The sequence below is a fragment of the Manis javanica genome, chromosome 7 (genome assembly GCF_040802235.1).
Source record: "Manis javanica isolate MJ-LG chromosome 7, MJ_LKY, whole genome shotgun sequence".
NCBI lineage: Eukaryota > Metazoa > Chordata > Mammalia > Pholidota > Manidae > Manis > Manis javanica.
In genome coordinates this window covers 48,236,576-48,256,826 of record NC_133162.1, presented here as the reverse complement: position 1 = coordinate 48,256,826, position 20,251 = coordinate 48,236,576, and the positions used below count along the sequence as shown (strand labels likewise).

At 38.4% G+C, this 20,251-nt stretch overlaps 1 protein-coding gene across 6 annotated transcripts in view; it reads right to left on the bottom strand.

Moving 5' to 3' along the window:
- The window catches only part of CTNNA3 (catenin alpha 3), a 1,703,691-nt gene that overhangs the window by 1,610,659 nt on the left and 72,781 nt on the right, over positions 1-20,251 (bottom strand). The gene's annotated exons all lie outside the window — the stretch shown is intronic.

Here is a 20,251-nt window from a genome sequence, read left to right as displayed (position 1 = left end):
TACTTCTCCAGGTCATTTATATTGTCTCTTTTAAAGCTTTGGTTTCTGTCACCTCCCATCTATGCCCCAGCCATGCTTCTCATATTTGCTCTCTGGAGTATTGCCCAACCTGCCTTCTCTCCTAGCCATCCTCCATGACACAGAAACAGGGCCTTCTCCATCTCAGCCCCATCCTCCACTCATTCATTGTGAGAAGTACATGCATCAATTTGGGCCCTCGTCACATCTCTACACCACCCCATACTGCCATTAGAGCCATCTCTTTGCAGTGCAGGTCTGACACATTTGCCCAACCTTGAAACCTTCCACTGGCTCTCCCTGCTGCCCAGAAGATAAAGACTAAAGCATGGTTTATGAGGCAACTTATTATCTCACTTGTGATCAGATTTTCACTTTCAACTTCCATTTGTGAAGTTTGACCACAAACTGTTTATGAGGTCCTGAAAAGGAAATGCTTGGCATCCTCAACCTGGAGCAACTCCCTCCCATCACAGCCCCTTGTATGCATGTCTCTCACCACTCATTACAGTGTTTTGTAGTTAGCTGTTAACATACTGCCTCCCATGCAGCTTTACCATGAGCCTGATAAGGGTAGGGTCTATGCTTGACTCATCCTGAAACCCAGACAACAGCATATCAGAAATAATTAATAAATCATAAATAATTTAGTGAAAAGATAAATGAAATTCTAGATTTTAGAGTCCTCAAACCAAGATCCACAATGTTGAGTGATTTGTACACAAAGAGAGCTAGTGGCTAAGCCAAAATTAAAATTTAAGTTCAGTGGTAGCACATAGTAGTTTTAATCAAAAGGAATTTTTTAATGATGATATTTTATCTTTTCCCATGTCTAGTATCATGGAAAAGCAAATTTTTGTAAATTCTGAATAAACAAATCTCCATTCCTATAGTATACTTGAGTCTGATCAGTTCCAAGTGATCTCAAATCAAGTATATACTTATAGTCAGTCCTTTTTGCCAGAAAAAAAAATAGCTCATATAATTCATTTTCAAATCATAAGTAAAAAGAGAAGGCATACAATTTTTATTACTGATTTTCATTGTCTTAATCCTTATATTAGTTTACTAGGGCTGCCATAACAAACTACCATAGAATGAGTGGTTTAAACAACAGAAATTCATTTTTTTCACAGTTCTGGAGGCTAGAAGTCCAAGATCAAGGTCTCTGTAGGACGGGGTACAACCTTCTGAGGCAACCTTCTCACTGAGACATGAACTTTTACCTGTGTGCACACATCTCTGGTGTTTCTCTCTGTATGTCCTAATTTCACTTCATAAAAATACCAGCCACATTGGATTAGGGCCCACCCTAAAGACCCATTTTAATTCAATTACCCCTTTAAAAGCCCTATCTCCAAATACAGTCACAATCTCAGGCACGGAGTGCTGAGGCTTCAATATATGAATTTTGAGGGGGGACATAGTTCAGCCTGTAACAATCATCACCTTTTTAAATATAATTTAGGGTTTAGTTTATTTGTTAGACTGACAACCACTGCTAACATGAGCCATTACTTGGAGCTATTGAGGTATATAACAAGGCACATGTAGATCCCTCTCTAATTCTACCAGCCCTCTGGGCCACACAGACGGCATGGCAAAGCAAAGAGATGCACACGTCAAACACAAAAACAGCAGTAGCTAAATACTCTAAGCCAGGAAGTGCATTTACTCATTCCTGGAAAAAATATGAACTTAAACATAGGTAGGATAAAACCACATGTGGAGGCTAATATCAAGAATTAGTTTCTTCTCATTTTTACTTAGCTACTTACCACCCAAGAACAAACAAATCTGACTGCCACCATTCATTTATTCAACAAATATTGATGGTGCAACTGTACTGTGCCAGGAGGATATGGCTGTGAGCCTCATTCTCCTGAGGAACAGAAAATAAACAAATGCTAAGTAACTGTACAACACAATACTGGGTATTGACATGGGCTATGAAGAAAGTAAAGAAGGGTGAAGGAATAGATGAGTGATGAGGAAGGCCTAATTTAGATTTGTTTTCAGAGAAAGCCACTCTTATTAGCAAGAAGGGCCCCAAGGAAGTAGAACACTCAGACATTTGAATACCTGGTGGAAATATTCTAAACAGTTAACAGCAAGTGCAAGGCTCAAAAACAAGAGCTTCACTGGTGGGTTCCAGAAGCAGCAGGTAGCCTAATGCACAAACTGCAGAATGAGGGGAGAGCATAAGAGAAGAGGTCGGGCTAGCATTTAGGCACCAAACTGCGTGAGCCTTGTAAATCACCACCAACACTCTCAAGTCTGTTTGTTCTTCAGATTCTACTGAAGGTTTTAGAACAGGAAAGTAACATGATCTGACCTAGAATTTAAAAGGACCATTTTGGCTGTTCTTAGAGAATAGACCAGAGATTGGGCAAGGACTGGGTCAGGGGGAGGAAAAGCAGTTAGGAGGCTATTTCAGCAGCCTAAGTGGAAACCACACTAGTGAGTTCCAGGATGCGGTGGTGGAATTGTTAAGAAGTGGCAGAATTCTGATAATTCTAGTGAGTCTATAGGGTTTGATGATTGGATATGAGTTATGAAAGGAATAAGGGGTCAAAGACAACTCTAAGCATTCAGGCTGAGCAACTAGATACATGGAGGTCATACTTAAGTAGATATGACGAGAAAGGGGAATAAAGAACTGAGCTTTAAGCATGTTAAGTTTGCCTGTTAGAATTGCTAAATTGGGATTAGTATACAATTCTGGAATTGAGAAACAAGGCTGGAAACATGTTTCTTATAGCTTATATTTTTCATTTCAATGATTTACATATCAATGGTTTTGCTGGTCTTATTAAATTTCAAAGATATTTGAAAATGGTATTTATTTTTTAAAATCATGAGGCTGGGTGATATGTCCTAAAAACAAAGTATGATTAGGGAAGTTACAGGTCTGAGCTTTGGGAACCCCGAAATTTACGGGTAGTTATTTTTCAGAAACCCAACCATTAACCTACTCATCCTAGGATATGTGGCTTTTGCCATTTGAAATGTAACTATTATTTAGAGAGGATGTTTGCATACATTAAAAAGAGCAACAATTCAGAGACAAATTTAGGCATTAGTAAAAAATGTAATATTAATCACACAGTCTCCTACTCTACAAACATTTCCAAAAATGCAGTGAAAAACTACTAAGATACTGAATTAAACAAACCAAGGAAAAATTATATTCATGCTGCTGTTTACACATTAATCAAGCATTAATCATTCTGGTGAATCAATAATCAATAGTTTAGAGTAGTGTGCTGATTCCAAGAAGTGCTGAGTAAGAGAAAGCAAAAGATAATTATTTTCCATCAATGACCATCAACTGCTTGAAGGAACCAAAATAAGAAGGAAAAAATCCTATCAGACCAAAGCTGGGCCTAAAATAAAGAATGAGTTGACCTCTCAAATAGCAGTTTAAGCATGTTCACATGGTCCCTTGGTCCATCTAGCTTAGCATTCCACTTCCAGCAATGACTGATGATAGGATATGGTTATAACCCCATTTCTGAGTTCCAGCTTTGTATAGTAATCATTTACAACCCTATCAAACCATAAAGTTGAATAAACTATGCCAATATGCTTTTCCAGCACAATCTTATGAAACTATCTGCATGTGACTCCCACCATCTGTTGCCAGATTCGCTTTTCCCCCATCTACCTTTTTTCCCATCAAATTTACTCCTGTTCTTTTGTAACACAATATTCATTTTTATTGAAGATGTCCATGGAAAATATATATCTAATCACCTGCTCATCATGTGTGAATAAAAGATAACAAACATTAAGAAAGACCACAGAAGGAGGAGGCAAAAAAAGATGGCGGAGTAGGAAAGCAAGGTGAAAACCTCCTGACACACACACAGCAAGGAAGCAACTACAGCAAATACAACTAACCCTGAAAATGACCTGAAGACTGCAGAAAAGACCATCCATACCTGGGAAAGAAGAGAAGGGCAAATTTGCAGAGCCATGATGGAGTAGGACCCAAGCTCTCCCCATGTCCCAATCCATAGGTAGGAGGAAGAGGAACAGAGCGGGGGAAGGGACAGGAGCCCAGAACTCTGCACACCTGGCCCTGGAGATCTGCTCTTGAAGCATAGTCCACATTATATTGGGTTCTGGTGATTAGCGGGCCTGGACACCAGGAACAGTTACAACACTCTGGAAGGCTGAGACTCCAGCTGTCTGTGGAGAAGAGACATGTTCTGACAGTCCCGCTAAGACCCAAAACAGAGAAGGCAGTTTGAAAGTTTTCCCTGCAAGTGAGAGAGGTGAGAGACGGTTGTCAGAGGGGTGAGGGTTGGACAGAGCTCTCTCCACAGGAGAAAGGACAGATAAATGGTAACCCCCTAACTCCCCAAACCTCCCTCAGCCCAACAGGCTGGCACTCACTGGGTCCCAGACTCTCCATCCCCCTTGCTCCTGGCTCAGCCCTGAGGCACTTCCCTGCACACCACTGGTGTACCAGCCCACTCAGCCAAACAGTCAGACTTGATATATGGCAGGCAGAGGGAATTTTTCCCAGATTTCTTAGCCCTATCTCAGCTCAATTAGAGAGGAGCCTGCAGAAATCAGCTCCAAGTGATTCTTCCTCCCCATGGCTGCCAAACCCATGCTGCATACCTTGCCGCTACCAGGGAGCTACTTGCTGCTGCTGCCCCTGTGCAACTCACCACCGCTGCCTGACTATGCACCCTTCAGCTGTGCAACTCACCATGCCATGCACCCACCCCAAAGCCACAAGACCACCACATTAACCCAGCAGCACTGGCCAAAATTGTTGGGCAGGCAGAGGGTGGCCCCACTCACAACAATCCCAGAAGCTAATGATCTGATCACAAAGGTACAAAGAGCCTGCTGAGGCAAACTGCCAACCTCAGTGGACTCAAATATACCACTGCCAGCAAACAAACAGAAAGACAGCTCTGCCCATTGCCCACCAACAGCATTTGGGGCTCCACTGCAAAGAAGAACCAGGCACTGGAGAGGAAAGAGTCTTGGGCACCATAGGACACCTTATTCATACAGCCATTAATCTCTAGATGAGGAAATACATCAGATCCACCCAATACAAAGGAAGAAACACAGAAACCCTGACAAAATGAGAAGGCAGAGGAATAATATGTTCCAAAAAAAGCTACTAGATAAGACACCAGAAAGATGGCTACATCAAATGGAGATTACAAATCTTCTTGATAAAGATTTCAAAGTAAGAGTCATAAATATGCTCACTGATCTGTGGATAAGTATTGAAGATCTCAGGGAGGACTTAAACAAAGAGAAGAGTTGACAAAGAGCCACTTAGAGTGAAGAATACTATATCTTAAATGAAAAATATAATGGAGGGAATGAAAATAGATTGCTGTAAGTAGAGGTGACAATAAGATGGAAGTTAGAGAACAGGAAAACAATGAGGCTGAGGAACAAAGAGAAAAAAGTATCTCTAGAAATGAGAGGATGCTAAGAGAGCTATGCGACAACTCCAAATGAAACAATATTTGCATAACAAGGTCCCAGAAGAAGAAAAGAGAGATAAAGGAGTAGAAAGTCTCTTTGAAGAAATTATTGCTGAAAAATTCCCCAATCTGAGGAAGGAAATAGGCATCCAGGTGCTGGAAGCACAGAGAACCCCTAACAAAAGGAACCCCACAAGGGTGGGGAAAAAGAAAGGGGGCATTATGATTAGCATGTATAGTGTTGTGGGGGGGTACGGGGAGGGGTGTACAACACAGAGAAGACAGGTGGTGATTATACAGCATCTTGCTATGCTGATTGACAGTGACTGTAGTGGGGTGTGTGGCAGGGACTTGGTGAGGGGGGGGAGCCTGGTGAATATAGTGTTCTTCATGTAACTGTAGATTAATGATAGCAAAAATAAAAACAATAAAAAATGGAATGAAGTGAAGTGAAGTGACGTGATGTGACGTGACATGAAATGAAATGAAATTGAAAGGAACCCCAGGAAGACAACACCAAGACATATAATGAATAAAATGACAAAGATTAAGGATAAAGAGTACTGAAAGCAGCTAGAGAGAGGCTAAAAATTTCTTATAATGGAAACCCCATCAGGCTATCAGCAGACTTCTCAGCAGAAACTTTACAGGCCAAAGGGAGTGGCATGAAATACTTAATATATTGAAACAAAACAACCTTCAACCAAGAATCCTCTATCCAGCAAGGCTATCATTCAAGACTGAAGGAGAGATTAAATGTTTTCCAGCTAAATCAAGGCTGAAGGAATTCACCACCACTGAACAGACCTTACAGGATATGTTAAAAGGACTTCTGTAGATGGAAATATTCTTAAGTCCAAATATTTTTCACTGGGGAAAATAAACCCACAGTAACTGTACTAGACCAATTACTTACAAAGCAAGTATGAAGTTAAAACAAAACAAAAATAGTAAAATCAACTAGACACAAAATCAGTTAAGGGATACACAAAAAGTGCAGAGTATGACATCTAATACATAAAGTGTGGAGGAGGAAGAACAAGAAAAAAGAAGTACTTTTAGGTTGTGTTTTAAATAGGGCAATCAACTTAATACAGACTGTTATATAGTCAGGAAGCTATCCTTGAACCTTATGGTAACCACAAACCTAAAGCCTATAATAGGTACACAAAAAATTAAAAAGGAAGAAACCAATAACAACACTAAAGAAAACCATCAAATAAAAGAGAAGAGTATAAAGAGGAAAAAAACAGAGAGGAGCTATAAAAACAACTAGAAAATAAGAAAATGGCAATAAGTACATACCCATCAATAATTACCTTCAATGTAAATGGACTAAATGCACCAATCAAAAGACACAGAGTGGGAGAATGGATAAAGAAACAATACCCATCTATATGCTGCCTACAAGAAACTCATTTCAGACCTAAAGACATACACAGACTAAAAGTAAAGGGATAGTAAAAGATATTTCATGCAAATAATAGGAAGAGAAAAGGAGTAGCCATACTTAGAAAAAATAGATTTCAAAACAAAGAAAGTAACAAGAGATGAGGACATTATATAATGATAAAGGGGTCAGTCCACAAGAGGGTATAACCATTACAAACATCTATGCACCCAACATAGGAGCACCTAAATATGTAAAACAAATACTAACAGAATTAAAGGGGGAAACAGATTGCAGCATGGTGATTCTAGAAGACTGTAACACACCATTCACATTAATAGGTCAACCAAATAGAAAATAAGGACACAGAGGCATTGAACAATACATTAAGATCAAATGGACTTAACAGATACCTACAGAACATTCCACTCAAAAGCAGCAGGTACACATTTTCCTCAAGTGTACATGGAACATTCTGCAGAATAGATCACATACTAGGCCACAAAAAGAGCCTCAATAAACTCAAAAAGATTGGAATTGTATCAAGCAGCTTTGCAGACCACAATGGTATGAAACTAGAAACAAATTACACAAAGAAAACAAAATGGCCTACAAACACATGGAGGCTAAACATGCTTCTAAATAATCAATGGATCAATGACCAAGTTAAAACAGAAATCAAGCAATACATGGAGACAAATGAAAACAAAAACATAACAGTCCAAAAATTTGTGGGATGCTGCAAAAGCAGCTCTAAGAGGGGAAGTATATAGCAATACAAACCTATGTCAAGAAACAAGAACAATCCCAAATAAACAGTCTAAACTAATATTAAAGAAACTAGAAAAAGAACATGTGAAACCCAAAGTTAGTAGACAGAGGGACATAATAAAGATCTGAGCAGAAAGAAATAAAATAGAGAAGAATATAACAGAAAAAATATCACTGAAACCAACAGCTGGTTCTTTGAGAAAATAAGCAAAATAGACAAACCCCTAGACAAACTTGCCAAGAAAAGGAGAGTACACAAACAAAATCAGAAACAAAGAAGGAATAGTCACAACAGATACCACAGAAATACCAAGAATTATTAGAAAATACTATGAAAGATTATATGCCAATAAGTTGGACAACCTAGATGAAATGGAAAAGTTCCTGGAAAAATACAACCTTCCTAGACTGACCAAGAAACAGAAAATCTGAACAGACCAATTACCAGCAATGAAATTGAACTGATAATCAAAAAACTCCCAACAAACAAAATTCTAGAACCAGATGGCTTCACAACTGAATTCTAACAAACATTTAAGAGCTAATGCCCATCTTTAAAGTATTTCAAAAAGCAGAAGGGGAGAGAATACTTCCAAACTATTCTATGAAGCCAGCATCACTCTAATACCAAAACCAAAGACACTATAAAAAAAGAAAATTATAGACTAATATCTCTGATAAACATAGATGCAAAAATGCTTAACAAAATACTAGCAAACCAAATTCAAAAATACATCAAAAGGATCACCCATCACAACAAAGTGAGATTTGTTCCAATGATGCAAGGATGATACAATCAATGTGATATACCACATTAACCAAAAAAAAAAAATGGATAAAAATCATCTGATCATCTCAACAGATGCTGAAAAATCATTTGACAAAATTGATAAAAACTTCACAGAATGCATATAGAGGGTACATAGCTCAATGTAATACAGGCCATATATAACAAACCTACAGCTAACATCATAGTCAATGGTGAAAAGCTGAAAGCTTGTCCTCTAAGATCAGGAGTAAGACAAGGATGTCCACTCTCACCACTTTGATTCAACATAGTACTGGAGGTCCTAGCCATGGCAATCAGACAACACAAAAACATAAAAGGCATCCAAATTGGTAAAAAGTTAAACTGTCACTATTTGGAGATGACATGATATTAACACAAAAAAAACTCCAAAGACTCCACCAGAAAACTATTAGAATAAATGAATTCAATAAGTTGCAGGATACAAAGCTAATACACAGAAATCTGTTACATTCTTATATACTAATAATAAACTAGCAGAAAATCAGGAAAACAATTACATTTAGAATTGCATCAAAAAGAATACCTAGGAATAAACCAGTCATTCAGTAATATCTTCCTATGTTGACAGATAGTAACTGCACTAGTGAGGATGAGGATTTAATAATGTGGGTAACTGTTAAACCACTGTGTTGTATATAGGAAACCAATATAAGGTTGTATATCAACAATACTTCAATTTTTTTTAAAAAAAGATAGAAATACCCTAATCAAAAAAAGAAAGACCACTGCAAGTAGTGACTATATTTGTAGGCCTCTATGGTCAAGATTTTAAAGCAATACAAATGTGGCTTGAATACAGCACAGAAGCAATTTAAATGTGGATACTGAGTTTAAAATTGATTCAGCAAAGCAAAGGCCTTATTTATGTTCAACACACTGAAAAGGCAAAATGCCAAATGGGAGAAAAAAATTACAAAGCATACATTTGATAAGGGGTTAATATCCAAAATATACAAAGAATTCATAAAACTCAACAGCAAAAAAATAAACAATCCAATTAAAAAACAGGCAGAGGTTCTCAGTAGACATTTTCCAAAGACATACACATGGCCAATAGGGACATAAAAGTGTCCAACATCACTAATTATGAGGGAAATGCAAATCAAAGCCACAATGAGGTATCACCTCACAACTGTTAGGATGGCTATTATCAAAAAGACAGAAAAAAGTGTTGGCAAGGATGTAAAGAAATAGCAATCCTTGTGCACAGGTGGTGAGAATGCAAATTGGTGCAGCCACTGTGGAAAACAGAAATGGAGGTTCCTCCAAAAATTAAAAATGGACCTACCATTTGATCTAGTAATTCCACTTATGGGTATTTATTTAAAGAAAATGAAAACACTGACTAAAAAACACGTGTGCACCTCTGCATTCATTGCAGTAGTATTTACAATAGCCAAGATATGGAAACAACCTAAGTGCCATTGATAGATGAATGCATAGGAAGATGTGGCATACATATTATATACATATAATGGAATTTTATTCAGCCATACAGAAAAAGGAAATCTTGCCATTTGTGACAACATGGATGGATCTAGAGGGCATTACGCTAAGTGAAATAAGTCAGAAAGAGAAAGAAAAATACCATATCATCTCACTTGTACATGGAACCAAAAAAAAAGCTGAACTCCTAGATACAGAGAACAGATAGGTGGTTGTCAGGGAAGGAGGGTAGGGGTTTGGGACCAAAGAATGAAGGGGGTCAAAAGGTACAGACTTCCAGTTATAAAATAAATAATTCACAGGAATGTGATGTATAGCATGGTGACTATCATTAATATACTGTATTGTATATTTGACAGTTGCTAAGAGTAGATTTTTAAAGTTTTCATTACAAAAAAAATTTATAACTATGTATGGTGACAGATGTTAAGATGTAATTGGGGTGACCATTTCACAATCTGTACAAAAATCAACTCATGTGTACACCTGAAACTAATATAATCTTATATGGTAATTACACCTCAATAAGAAAATAATAAAATTGATTAGGTTGTGTCCACCATGTTTGTCAACCTTTGACAAATTAAGAAATTAATAATTTTTTTAAATTAAGAGAGCCATTTTTTCCCTCAACTTTTTGTAAAAATTAAGTATTAGTCACCAATCTTGAATATTATTGACCAGCACTTGACATTTGATGTCCCAAAATCCCTTTGTCAAAAATTGGGATAGTATAATAGTCCCCTAAGCTAAAATACCATGAATTATAACACATACCATCAATTAAACACTTCTTTTCAGAATGTAAATGTGGCTAATATTTTGTCAATATTGAACCTTCCAAATCCAAGGCTGAGCCATAAGGCCTATTATTCCAGGGAAGGAGAGAACAGATAGAACAAAGACACCACTGATGATCTTTGAGATTCAAAGCTGATTTTCTGGAGGTCTTAAGAAAAAATACTTGTGAAAGCCATTAGAGAAAGAAAAAATCATTTTCTAATTCATTTCATTCCCATTCTGTTCCCCAAGGCTAGATCTGGCAGACTATAAAGATTTATGAGAAAGATCTGGTCAGATTGGGGGAAAAAAGGGGAAGCTCGCCTTACCTAACACCAAGAAAGGATTCACAAGTAAGAAAAACAAAGAAGATACCTATCTTTATTTCCCCTCTCTGAGCTTCATCCAGATTGGAGAACTGTGTTATAAGCACTATTAGGGGAAAATACTTAAAACAGAGGGACTTTGGCTCCCTTTATCTTTGCAACTCTAGAAGAAAACTGCTTCTTAGGCTGTTCTGCACAAATTTTGGGGTGACCACAGGGTAATGCTGGCATTGCAGTGTAAATAGATAGAAGGAAAGGCAGCTTTCCTAAGCCACTCCTGATTCCCATGGGACAATGGATAAGACCCTACTATCCTAGATACCTTAAAGAACAATCAAAATGTGGCTGAGTTCAAGACTGGTGGGCGTGCCCTAAGCCCAACATGGGGAGGAGCAAGCTGATGGTACAGCAGAGGCTGAGAACAGATAATGCCAAACACTTGATGGAGCATGTACCTGGGACCTGAGGGTCTGAAGCACCACTGAGGGCCAAGTTGAGGCTAAGGCATCTGGGAGAACTATGGGCCCTGATCAAGATGACAATGAGCAGTCCACAAATTCTATCGGCCATAGACTATATCAGGAAGTGCACAAAGGCACCCACAAAATGGCTTTGGAGGGTACCAGTCACCCCTCAAAGGTCACTAACCATTGAGAAGCAATAGACACTAAGGGTCTGAAGATCCACCTCCCACTCCCAGGAGGTCACATAAGTAACATTGCCACCTAACCACCCATTTCTGATATTTTATCTAAAGAGACTGAGTATTAACCAAAAGGGACTGTGGGTAAATTTGTTATCTCTTGCAAGCTTCAAAAAGGAAAACTACATTAAATATTCATATCTATTGTAAGATGCTTCCTAATTTCAGAAATGTTAAAAATGTGAGGTGGGGAATGTGGGAAAATGTTTTCTAAATTGAAGAACTACAGTATTTTGAGAATCAGGACTGAGAATGCAAATTGTTTCCTAAAAGAAAAAAACTCATCTGAAAATCATAAACCACAATTATTAAGCCTTAATTTTTAGAGCATTCAGTACTGATACTATATACATATATATATACACACACATAGTGTATGTATGTGTATATATATATATATACATACATATATAATCTTCAAATTCAGCTATCACAAGGTTAAGTAACTTTCCTAGAGATAAAAAATCATGTCTAGATTAGAACACTGTGTCCTGATTCCAAACATCCCAAAGGAGAAGCACTTGCTCTTGAAAAATCTTCATTTCTCAGGTCATGCTTCCTAGTACCCCAAGCCCTTTCTGGGTGTTACAGATCACCTGGCATGAGACCACAGGCCTGGAGAGGTAAGGGTACATGGGCAGCTAGTCCTAAGTCACGGTACAAGAGAGGCGGATACTCTTCATAAGACACGCACAGGTCCCAGGCAACAGGACATCACCCTTGGGCAGCCCCTTCAAGGACTCAGTTGCAGAGCAGCAATACCAGTACCAGGGTTTGGCCATTCCTAGTTACCTCACTGCTCTGCACCAGCCCACAGACAACACTTTGGTGGCAGCCATGTCCTACTTCAGTGGCTGCACAAGAGAATTACCTGGGAGGCTTTTTAAAAATACTGTTATTAGGGTCCCACTCCAGAGAGTTTGATTTAATTGGCCTTAGTGTGGCCTGGCTTATCAGGGTGTTTATAAGTTCCTCAAGTGGTACAGGTGACTGTAAATGTAAACTTCATGAAATGTAACGACACACCATGATTTCAGACTTGTGCCGTAGGCATGTCTTTCCTCAGTTCCAGCCCAAGCAGAGTCCCCGGAAACCAAGATGCAATGGGATCCTGCCAGAGGTTTCATCCCCAGGTAAGTTTACTCTGGGTTCTCTGAGACAGAACCACAACGGAACGTTGCAGGTAAAAGGGTTTATACCAAGCTTTACCCTCCTGGTGGCAGGTCAAGGGCTAGAACCCCGTCTGCCTCCGGGGCAGTCTGCATGCAGCAAGCTGGTCTCTGCGTCCGGGCCTCCTCACCCCCGCAGCCGTCTCAGTCTCTGTCCTCGGCGCTGCCACCACTCCAGCCTCTACTCTGCTCTCCTGCAGCCTTGCAGCCCTGCCACCTTGTCGTGCCCAGAGCACTGGACGGAGCTCTTTTAATAGAGTCAACAGCCATGTATTGCCCACAGGTGTGCAGTGAGCTAGTCAACCATGGCCAGGTGAGAATCCTGGCCACAGGAACTCACTTTATCCACACCTCTCAGCTGCAATTTTCCCAGAGGTGCTACTAATAGCCCTCGTGAGACCCAGGAAGACTGACTTAGCATGTTACAGAGACTTGATGCAAGAGGTTACCCCCTTTCAGATGGGCACCACCCAATAAAAAGACGTAAGAACAGTGCCCACTCTAGGGCAAGCTTTGGGCCAAAAGGTGGAACCATAGTGACTGACTGTGCCCAGCACAGCAATTGTCACATTGTAACCACTGGAGAGCTTTTAAAATTACTTCCTGGTCTTACTCCGCAAAGATCAAGTTAATTAGTTTCCTGTGTGGACTGGGCACAGGGAGTTTCAGAAGTTCCCCAGGTGACTTTAATATACAGCCATGGTTGAAAACCACTGGGCTAACAGGATCTCAACAGTGACAGGAATTTTCTGAATTTCCTAGATAGCACTCTTCCCCCAAGTTAGGCATGTGTGTCTGTCACAGGGCTTGGATGTAAACCATTCCGTCATGATTTATCTCACAGGGACTCCCAACTGTGTGGGGGGGGATATTGCCCATTTCTTACCCTTCCTTAACCAGTGAGTGCAGAGTATCCCCAGGAAAAAAACAGTCACTCTAGAGCAGGGACCTGGAAATTAAGTACCTGAAGCCAAATCTGGCCCCTTTTCTGTTTTTAGAAATAGTTTTATTGGAACACAGCTCTATCATTTTACATATCTTCTACTGCTGCTTCAAACTACAATAGCAGAGTGGTTGCAATGGAGCCCCTATGGCTGTCAAAGCCAAAACTACTATACAAAAAAAGTTTGCCAGCCGCTGGTCTAGAGTCATGGAGCTGCCAGGTTGCAGCAGTATCTCCTGAGACAAGCATGAGTGTTCTGAAATAGTCCAAGGGGTCCTATGAATGGGTAGAATTATACCCCAAGCAGTGAAAATGACCACATCTTGGGAGATACGGACTCTTAGATCATTTAATTCAGCCAGCTCAACCACAGTTGTTCCCATCAATCAAGCATTTTCAAGTAAAAGGGCAGGTGGACCTGGCCTTATCAGACTGTACCACCTGGCTACCTATGGAATCAGTTATAAGAAAAGGATCTTATTTCACAGCTTAGTTAGAAGGGGATATCTGTGGGATCAGTTTGAATTTGTAGAAGAAAAGATGAGCTGCAGCTGAAAGATAAAGTATTAACAGAGAGAAAGTGGATAGTAGGTGGACAGGGTAGCGATGCTGGAGTGAGTAGAAAGAAAATCAGAGTCTGACAGAGTAAAAGGCCTAGGAAGCAAGCTGAGAAGAAGTGAAACATATGTAGAGACTGACATCTGCCCACAGCTAATCTCAAAGCTCCCAGTTCTGGTCTAGGGGGCATCCCTTAAAGGCTCAGCCATTCACAGTCCTGCAGGACATACAGTATTTTAATCAGTTAGCTATTCGTTTTTCTTATCCTTATCTTAATTTAAAGAGTGGTTACCTTTTTCTCAACTATTTGTCTCTCAAGGAATACTATAGCCTAACAACTTTCCCATGGAAGCAGTTTTCTGGCAGTAAAAGAATGCAGAAATTGAAGAATTCACTTTATTGGAATCAACTCAACAATACTGAATCAACTTAAACTTCAAAACATTATTAAGGCAGAATTAAGTTTACTTCTCCATCCTACCATAAAAAAAACATCTTTATACTTATTAAGCCTTGAGCCTATAAGAGTTTAAAAGACATTTAATTTACTAACTTTTATAGTCAAAATCCAATATTGCAATACAAGAATATGATAGTGTGCAGACTTATCCTTGAGATTTCCTGGGAAACTTCAAGATTAATTTTGACATAAATTCTATTGATAGAATATCAGCAAGGCTACAAAAAAAGCTGAAGAGATAAAACCAAGGTAACGTAAGTGGCATTATGCTCACTCAGAATGACCTGAAGAAATGACAGAAAAAAAAACACAAATGAGACTTGAATTCTTTTCTGAAAGAAACAAATGAAATTACATTCTAGGAGAGTAAGTAGCCCAAGCATATTCTATGCCTACTACCTGAAAGTCAATCAGCTCTGTCTGTATAACAGTTGGAAATGAACCCTTTGGGCATCTAGGCATCTGTTTGTATAAATTGATATTCATGATTGGGTTTTTTTTTCTTTTTTTTTTTTTTTCCTTGGCCAAAGGAGAAGAGAATTAAATTTTATGAGAGTGGTGTGAGGCAGAGAGCTCTGCATAGGAGTCAGGCAAGAAAGAAACACATGATGCTTGGAGTAAGAATGACTGCTTGAACTGTGTCTGAACCCTGGCCTGGAGAAGGGAGAAGGATTAAGGGAAGAAGCTGAAAGCTGTTTTCATACGGAATTTTGTGCAACTCGAGGTGCAAGCACTGATTCATTGGGACCCATATGACAGAGTGAAGCACAGTTGGGAAGAGAGGCATTCTCCCCTCTTCTGGAGGCTCCCACAGCCATTCTGCTACCTTGAGCACTGGCAACTTTGGAGAGCACTGGGACATGACTGCCTTGGCATGTCCATTTCCAGTCGCACCCTGGGCATCACTGGCATTTACGCCCACCATCAGCAACATGAGGCCAGACAAAATAGAAAACATGGCAGATAGTTTTGGAAGCATAGTGTAGTTATACCTCAGAATTTAGAAATGAGGGGAAGAGCACAAGAGAGGCTTTGCAGGAAAATCTCCATTCTAGCATAAGTAACGAAGGTAATTATAGTAACCCTGGATTGCTGCTGCTAATGGAACTTATTTTGAACATTCAGACATTTATGAGGATGTAGGAGGCCAGGGAATTAGATTATATAAAGAAGACAAGTATCTGGCCTATAAGACCAGTGCTCAAGGGAACAGGAAACAGAGAGCCCCCACAGAGGCTAGTGTAATTCTCAGACTAGAGTGTGGTTTGGAAACTGAAAGGATACATTAAAGCCCTGGTAACAAGGTAATTTTATTGTCCCTCAGCAGCAGGAGTTGTGGATCCAAACTGGAAAACTGCTCTACTAGAACCGCCAGACTGTTCCCAGGCTTCTTGCGACTTACAACTGTCACTAAGTTACCCACCCTGACAAAGTCAGCTGTGACCAGCAGATAGAGACTTAACAAAAAAGAGACACCTAGAAAGGAGAAAAATGGGAATGTAATAGTTATTGGGGCTGTTCACAAATACTCTCAGGTCCTGGGTACGGGGCAGTATCACATATCCAGCAGCCGCACTGACCACACTAGTTGCTTTGAGAAAAGTAATGTGAGGGGAACTGACATGTGTCACATCTGGGTGGACATTTCAGGTGCTATTGCATGATTCATCATGTTGTCTTCCCCTACTTATACAGTGGAAGCAAATATTGTCATAGAGCCTGGGTTACTCAGTACTTGTGCCAAGCAGACTCCTACCCAACTCACACTGGACATGTAGCTTGCACAGGAAATTAATTTTCATTAAGCCTCAGAGATTTGAGGATGCGCCTCTTACCACAGCATGACCTAGCTTATACTGACTGATAGAAGGGTTGGCAGATATTCTTAACCTAGGCCCAGTGAGTATTAGAGAGTACATAAAAGCCATCCCCGAGGGACTCCCAGAAATAGATGGAAGACACTATGGAAGTGAAACCGAGAAAAGACCAAGAGCCCCTACAAGAGTCAGCAGTGACAACCAAGGAATAATGTTCATTAATATTGATCTAAATCTATACTTACCTCTTGAAGACACGAGATATATTTACACTGAAAAATGCACTTGCCAAGAAAAACCTTTGCCAAAAAAATTTTACAGGGGATATACATTATAAGGAGTTTGTTGTTGTTTTTATCTTGAAGAATTTTTTTTAATTATTTTTTATTGAAGGGTAATTGACACACAGTATTACATTAGTTTCAGATGTACAACACAGTGATTCAACATTTATATACATGATAATTCTAGCTACCAGCTATCACCATACAAAGTTGTTACAATATTTTGACTATATTCCTTATGCTATACATTACATCCCGGTTACTTATTTATTTTACAATTGGAAGTGTGTACTTTTTTTTTTTTTGGAGAGGGCATCTCTCATATTTATTGATCAAATGGTTGTTAACAACAATAAAATTTTGTATAGGGGAGTCAATGCTCAATGCACAATCATTAATCCACCCCAAGCCTGATTTTCGTCAGTCTCCAATCTTCTAAAGCATAACGAACAAGTTCTTACATGGAGAACAAATTCTTACATAGTCAATAAGTTACATGGTGAACAGTACAAGGGCAGTCATCACAGAAACTTTTGGTTTTGCTCATGCATTATGACACAGTTCATATTTTTTTTTGAGAGGGTATCTCTCATATTTATTGATCAAATGGTTGTTAACAACAATAAAATTCAGTATAAGGGGCTCAATGCTCAATGTACAATCATTAATCCATCTCAAGCCTAATTCTCGTCAGTCTCCAATCTTCTTATCTTGCAGAATTTTAAGTCAATTCTTTTACTTCACATTTACCATGAATCTGACACACAGCAAATATTTTGTGGCAAATAAGACTGAGATGGTCCCATTATATAATGACTGCAGCATGATCAAGCAGTTTATATCTCCTTCAGAGAGTATACAACATAGAGATATAAATTATTTTAATCACAATTCTGCAAAAACACTTTCTACACTGCATTGCCCAACTTGGATCTTGGAAGTGATAAAGTACAGATGCCCACACTTGCAATCATAAAAATGTAATTGCTGTAAAAAAAAAATTATTTCTGATCCATTGGAGAAATTTATTACAGAAGGATGCAACTGTGTAAGTTATAACACAGAGAAAACGAAAGCAAATGATTGAAATACAGCTCAGGCTAAACATCCCTGCAAAATGACCTAGTGATTTACCTGTGCCCAGGAGAAAAAAAAATAGATTAAAGATAAATCAGGTTTGGTGGGGAATACTCTGGTAACTATAAAAAGAGCACATAAAGATTTATGAATAAAGAATTTAAAAGTCAAAGTGACATAATATCTATGACCAATTACTCCAAACATTAAAATGTAATTCTGACTTTGAGTTATATACAAAGGTGGTAAGTAATCTTCTGTAGAACTTTGAAAGCAAAGGAATACAATATTAAGATAAATAATGAGGAAAGGTAAGAATTTTTTTAATGGGGCTACTCATTTTGTAACTTTAGCTGGTAGCACTATGAACTTAAACATCATAAACTTCTTTTAGAATATTTCTCAGTATAATCAAAGACAACATTACATACTTAAAATAAACCATGTAACTATTTCAAGTTAAACACTCTTTGAAAAAAATGTGATGATATATTTATTATGATACTACTCAAGGAAAAAACCTTTATTGTAATTAAATGAAACTTTTACTTGTATTGATACATAATACATAATCAAAGTGACAAAAGAAGTGCATCAAATCCAAAGATGTCAGTTCTTTTTTTGTATTTATTTTTATTGAAGTATAGTCGATATACAGTATGATATTGGTTACAAATATACAACACAGTGATATACATTATTAAATCCTCACCCGAAGTAGTGTAGTTACTGTCAGTATAGAAAAATTTTACAGAACTATTGACTGTATTTGCTATGCTGTACTTTCATCCCCTTGACTAATTTATATTATCATTAAGATTTTGTGCCTCTTTATCCGCTTCACTTATTTCACCCATTTCACCCACACTTCCCAACCCCTCCTCCATGGTAATGACCAGTCACTTCTCAGTGTCTATAAGTCTACTGTTGTTTTGCTTATTCTGTTGTCCTTTGTTTTTAGATTCCACAGATAATTGAAATCATACGGTATTTGTCTTTCTACACCTGGCTTATTTCACTTAGTATAATACCCTCTAGATCCATCCATGTTGTCACAAATGGCAGGATTTCTTTCTTTTTTATGGCTGAATAATATTCCATCATGTATCTACACCACATCTTCTTTATCCATTCATCTATTGATGGACACTTGGTTGCTTCCATATCTTGGCTATTGTAAATAATGCAGCAATAAACATAGGTCTGCATATATCTTTTCAAATCAGAGATTTCATTTTCTTTGGGTAAATTCCTAGAAGTGGAATTACTGGGTCAAATGGGATTTCTACTTTTACTTTTTTTGAGGAAACTCCATTCCACTTTCCATAGTGACTGTACCAATTCAAATTCCCACCAACAGTGTAGGAGGTCTCCCTTTTCTCTGCATCTTCACCAACCCTTGCTATTTCTTGTCTTTTAGTAGTAACTATTCTGACTGGTGTGAGGTGATATCTCATTGTGGTTTTGATTTGCATTTTCCTGATGATCAGCAATGTGGAGCATCTTTCCATGTGTCTGTTGGCCATCTGTATGTCTTCTTTGGAAAAATGTCTATTAAGGTCGTCTGCCCATTTTTTAATTGTGTCATTTGTTTTTTGGGTGTTGAGTCATTTAAGTTCTTTATAAATGTTGAACATTAACCCCCTAACAGATATATAATTTACAAATATATTCTCCCATACTGTATGTTGCCTTTTTGTTTTGTTGATGGTTTCTTTAGTTTGATGCAGTCTCACTTGTTTATTTTTATTTTTGTTTCCCTTGCCCAGGAAAATGTGTTCAGAAAAAAAATTACTCATGCTTATGTTCAAGAGATTTTTGCCTATGTTTGCTTCTACGAGTTTTGTGGTTTTATGCCTTACATTTAGGTCTTTAATCCATTTCAAGTTTATTTTTGTATATGGAGTTAAGACAGTAATCCAGTCTTATTCTCTTGCATGTAGCTGTCCACCATTCCCAACACCATTTACTGAAGAGACTGTCTTTTCCTCATTGTATATTCTTGCCTCCTTTGTCATGCATTAATTGAAGATCAGTTATTTTATATTAATAACTCTTTGCCTGTGAAAGGCACAGTTTTGTGGTATGGAGGATTTCATCATAATGAAAATCAAGAGTGTGTTCAAATAATTTTGTTGTGCTAGAGCTCTCTTTTATGAGATAGTTCCTGAACATAGTAAATATTCTATAAAGTATTGGTATTTTCAATTAATTTAACCTGAAAATTGCTAAG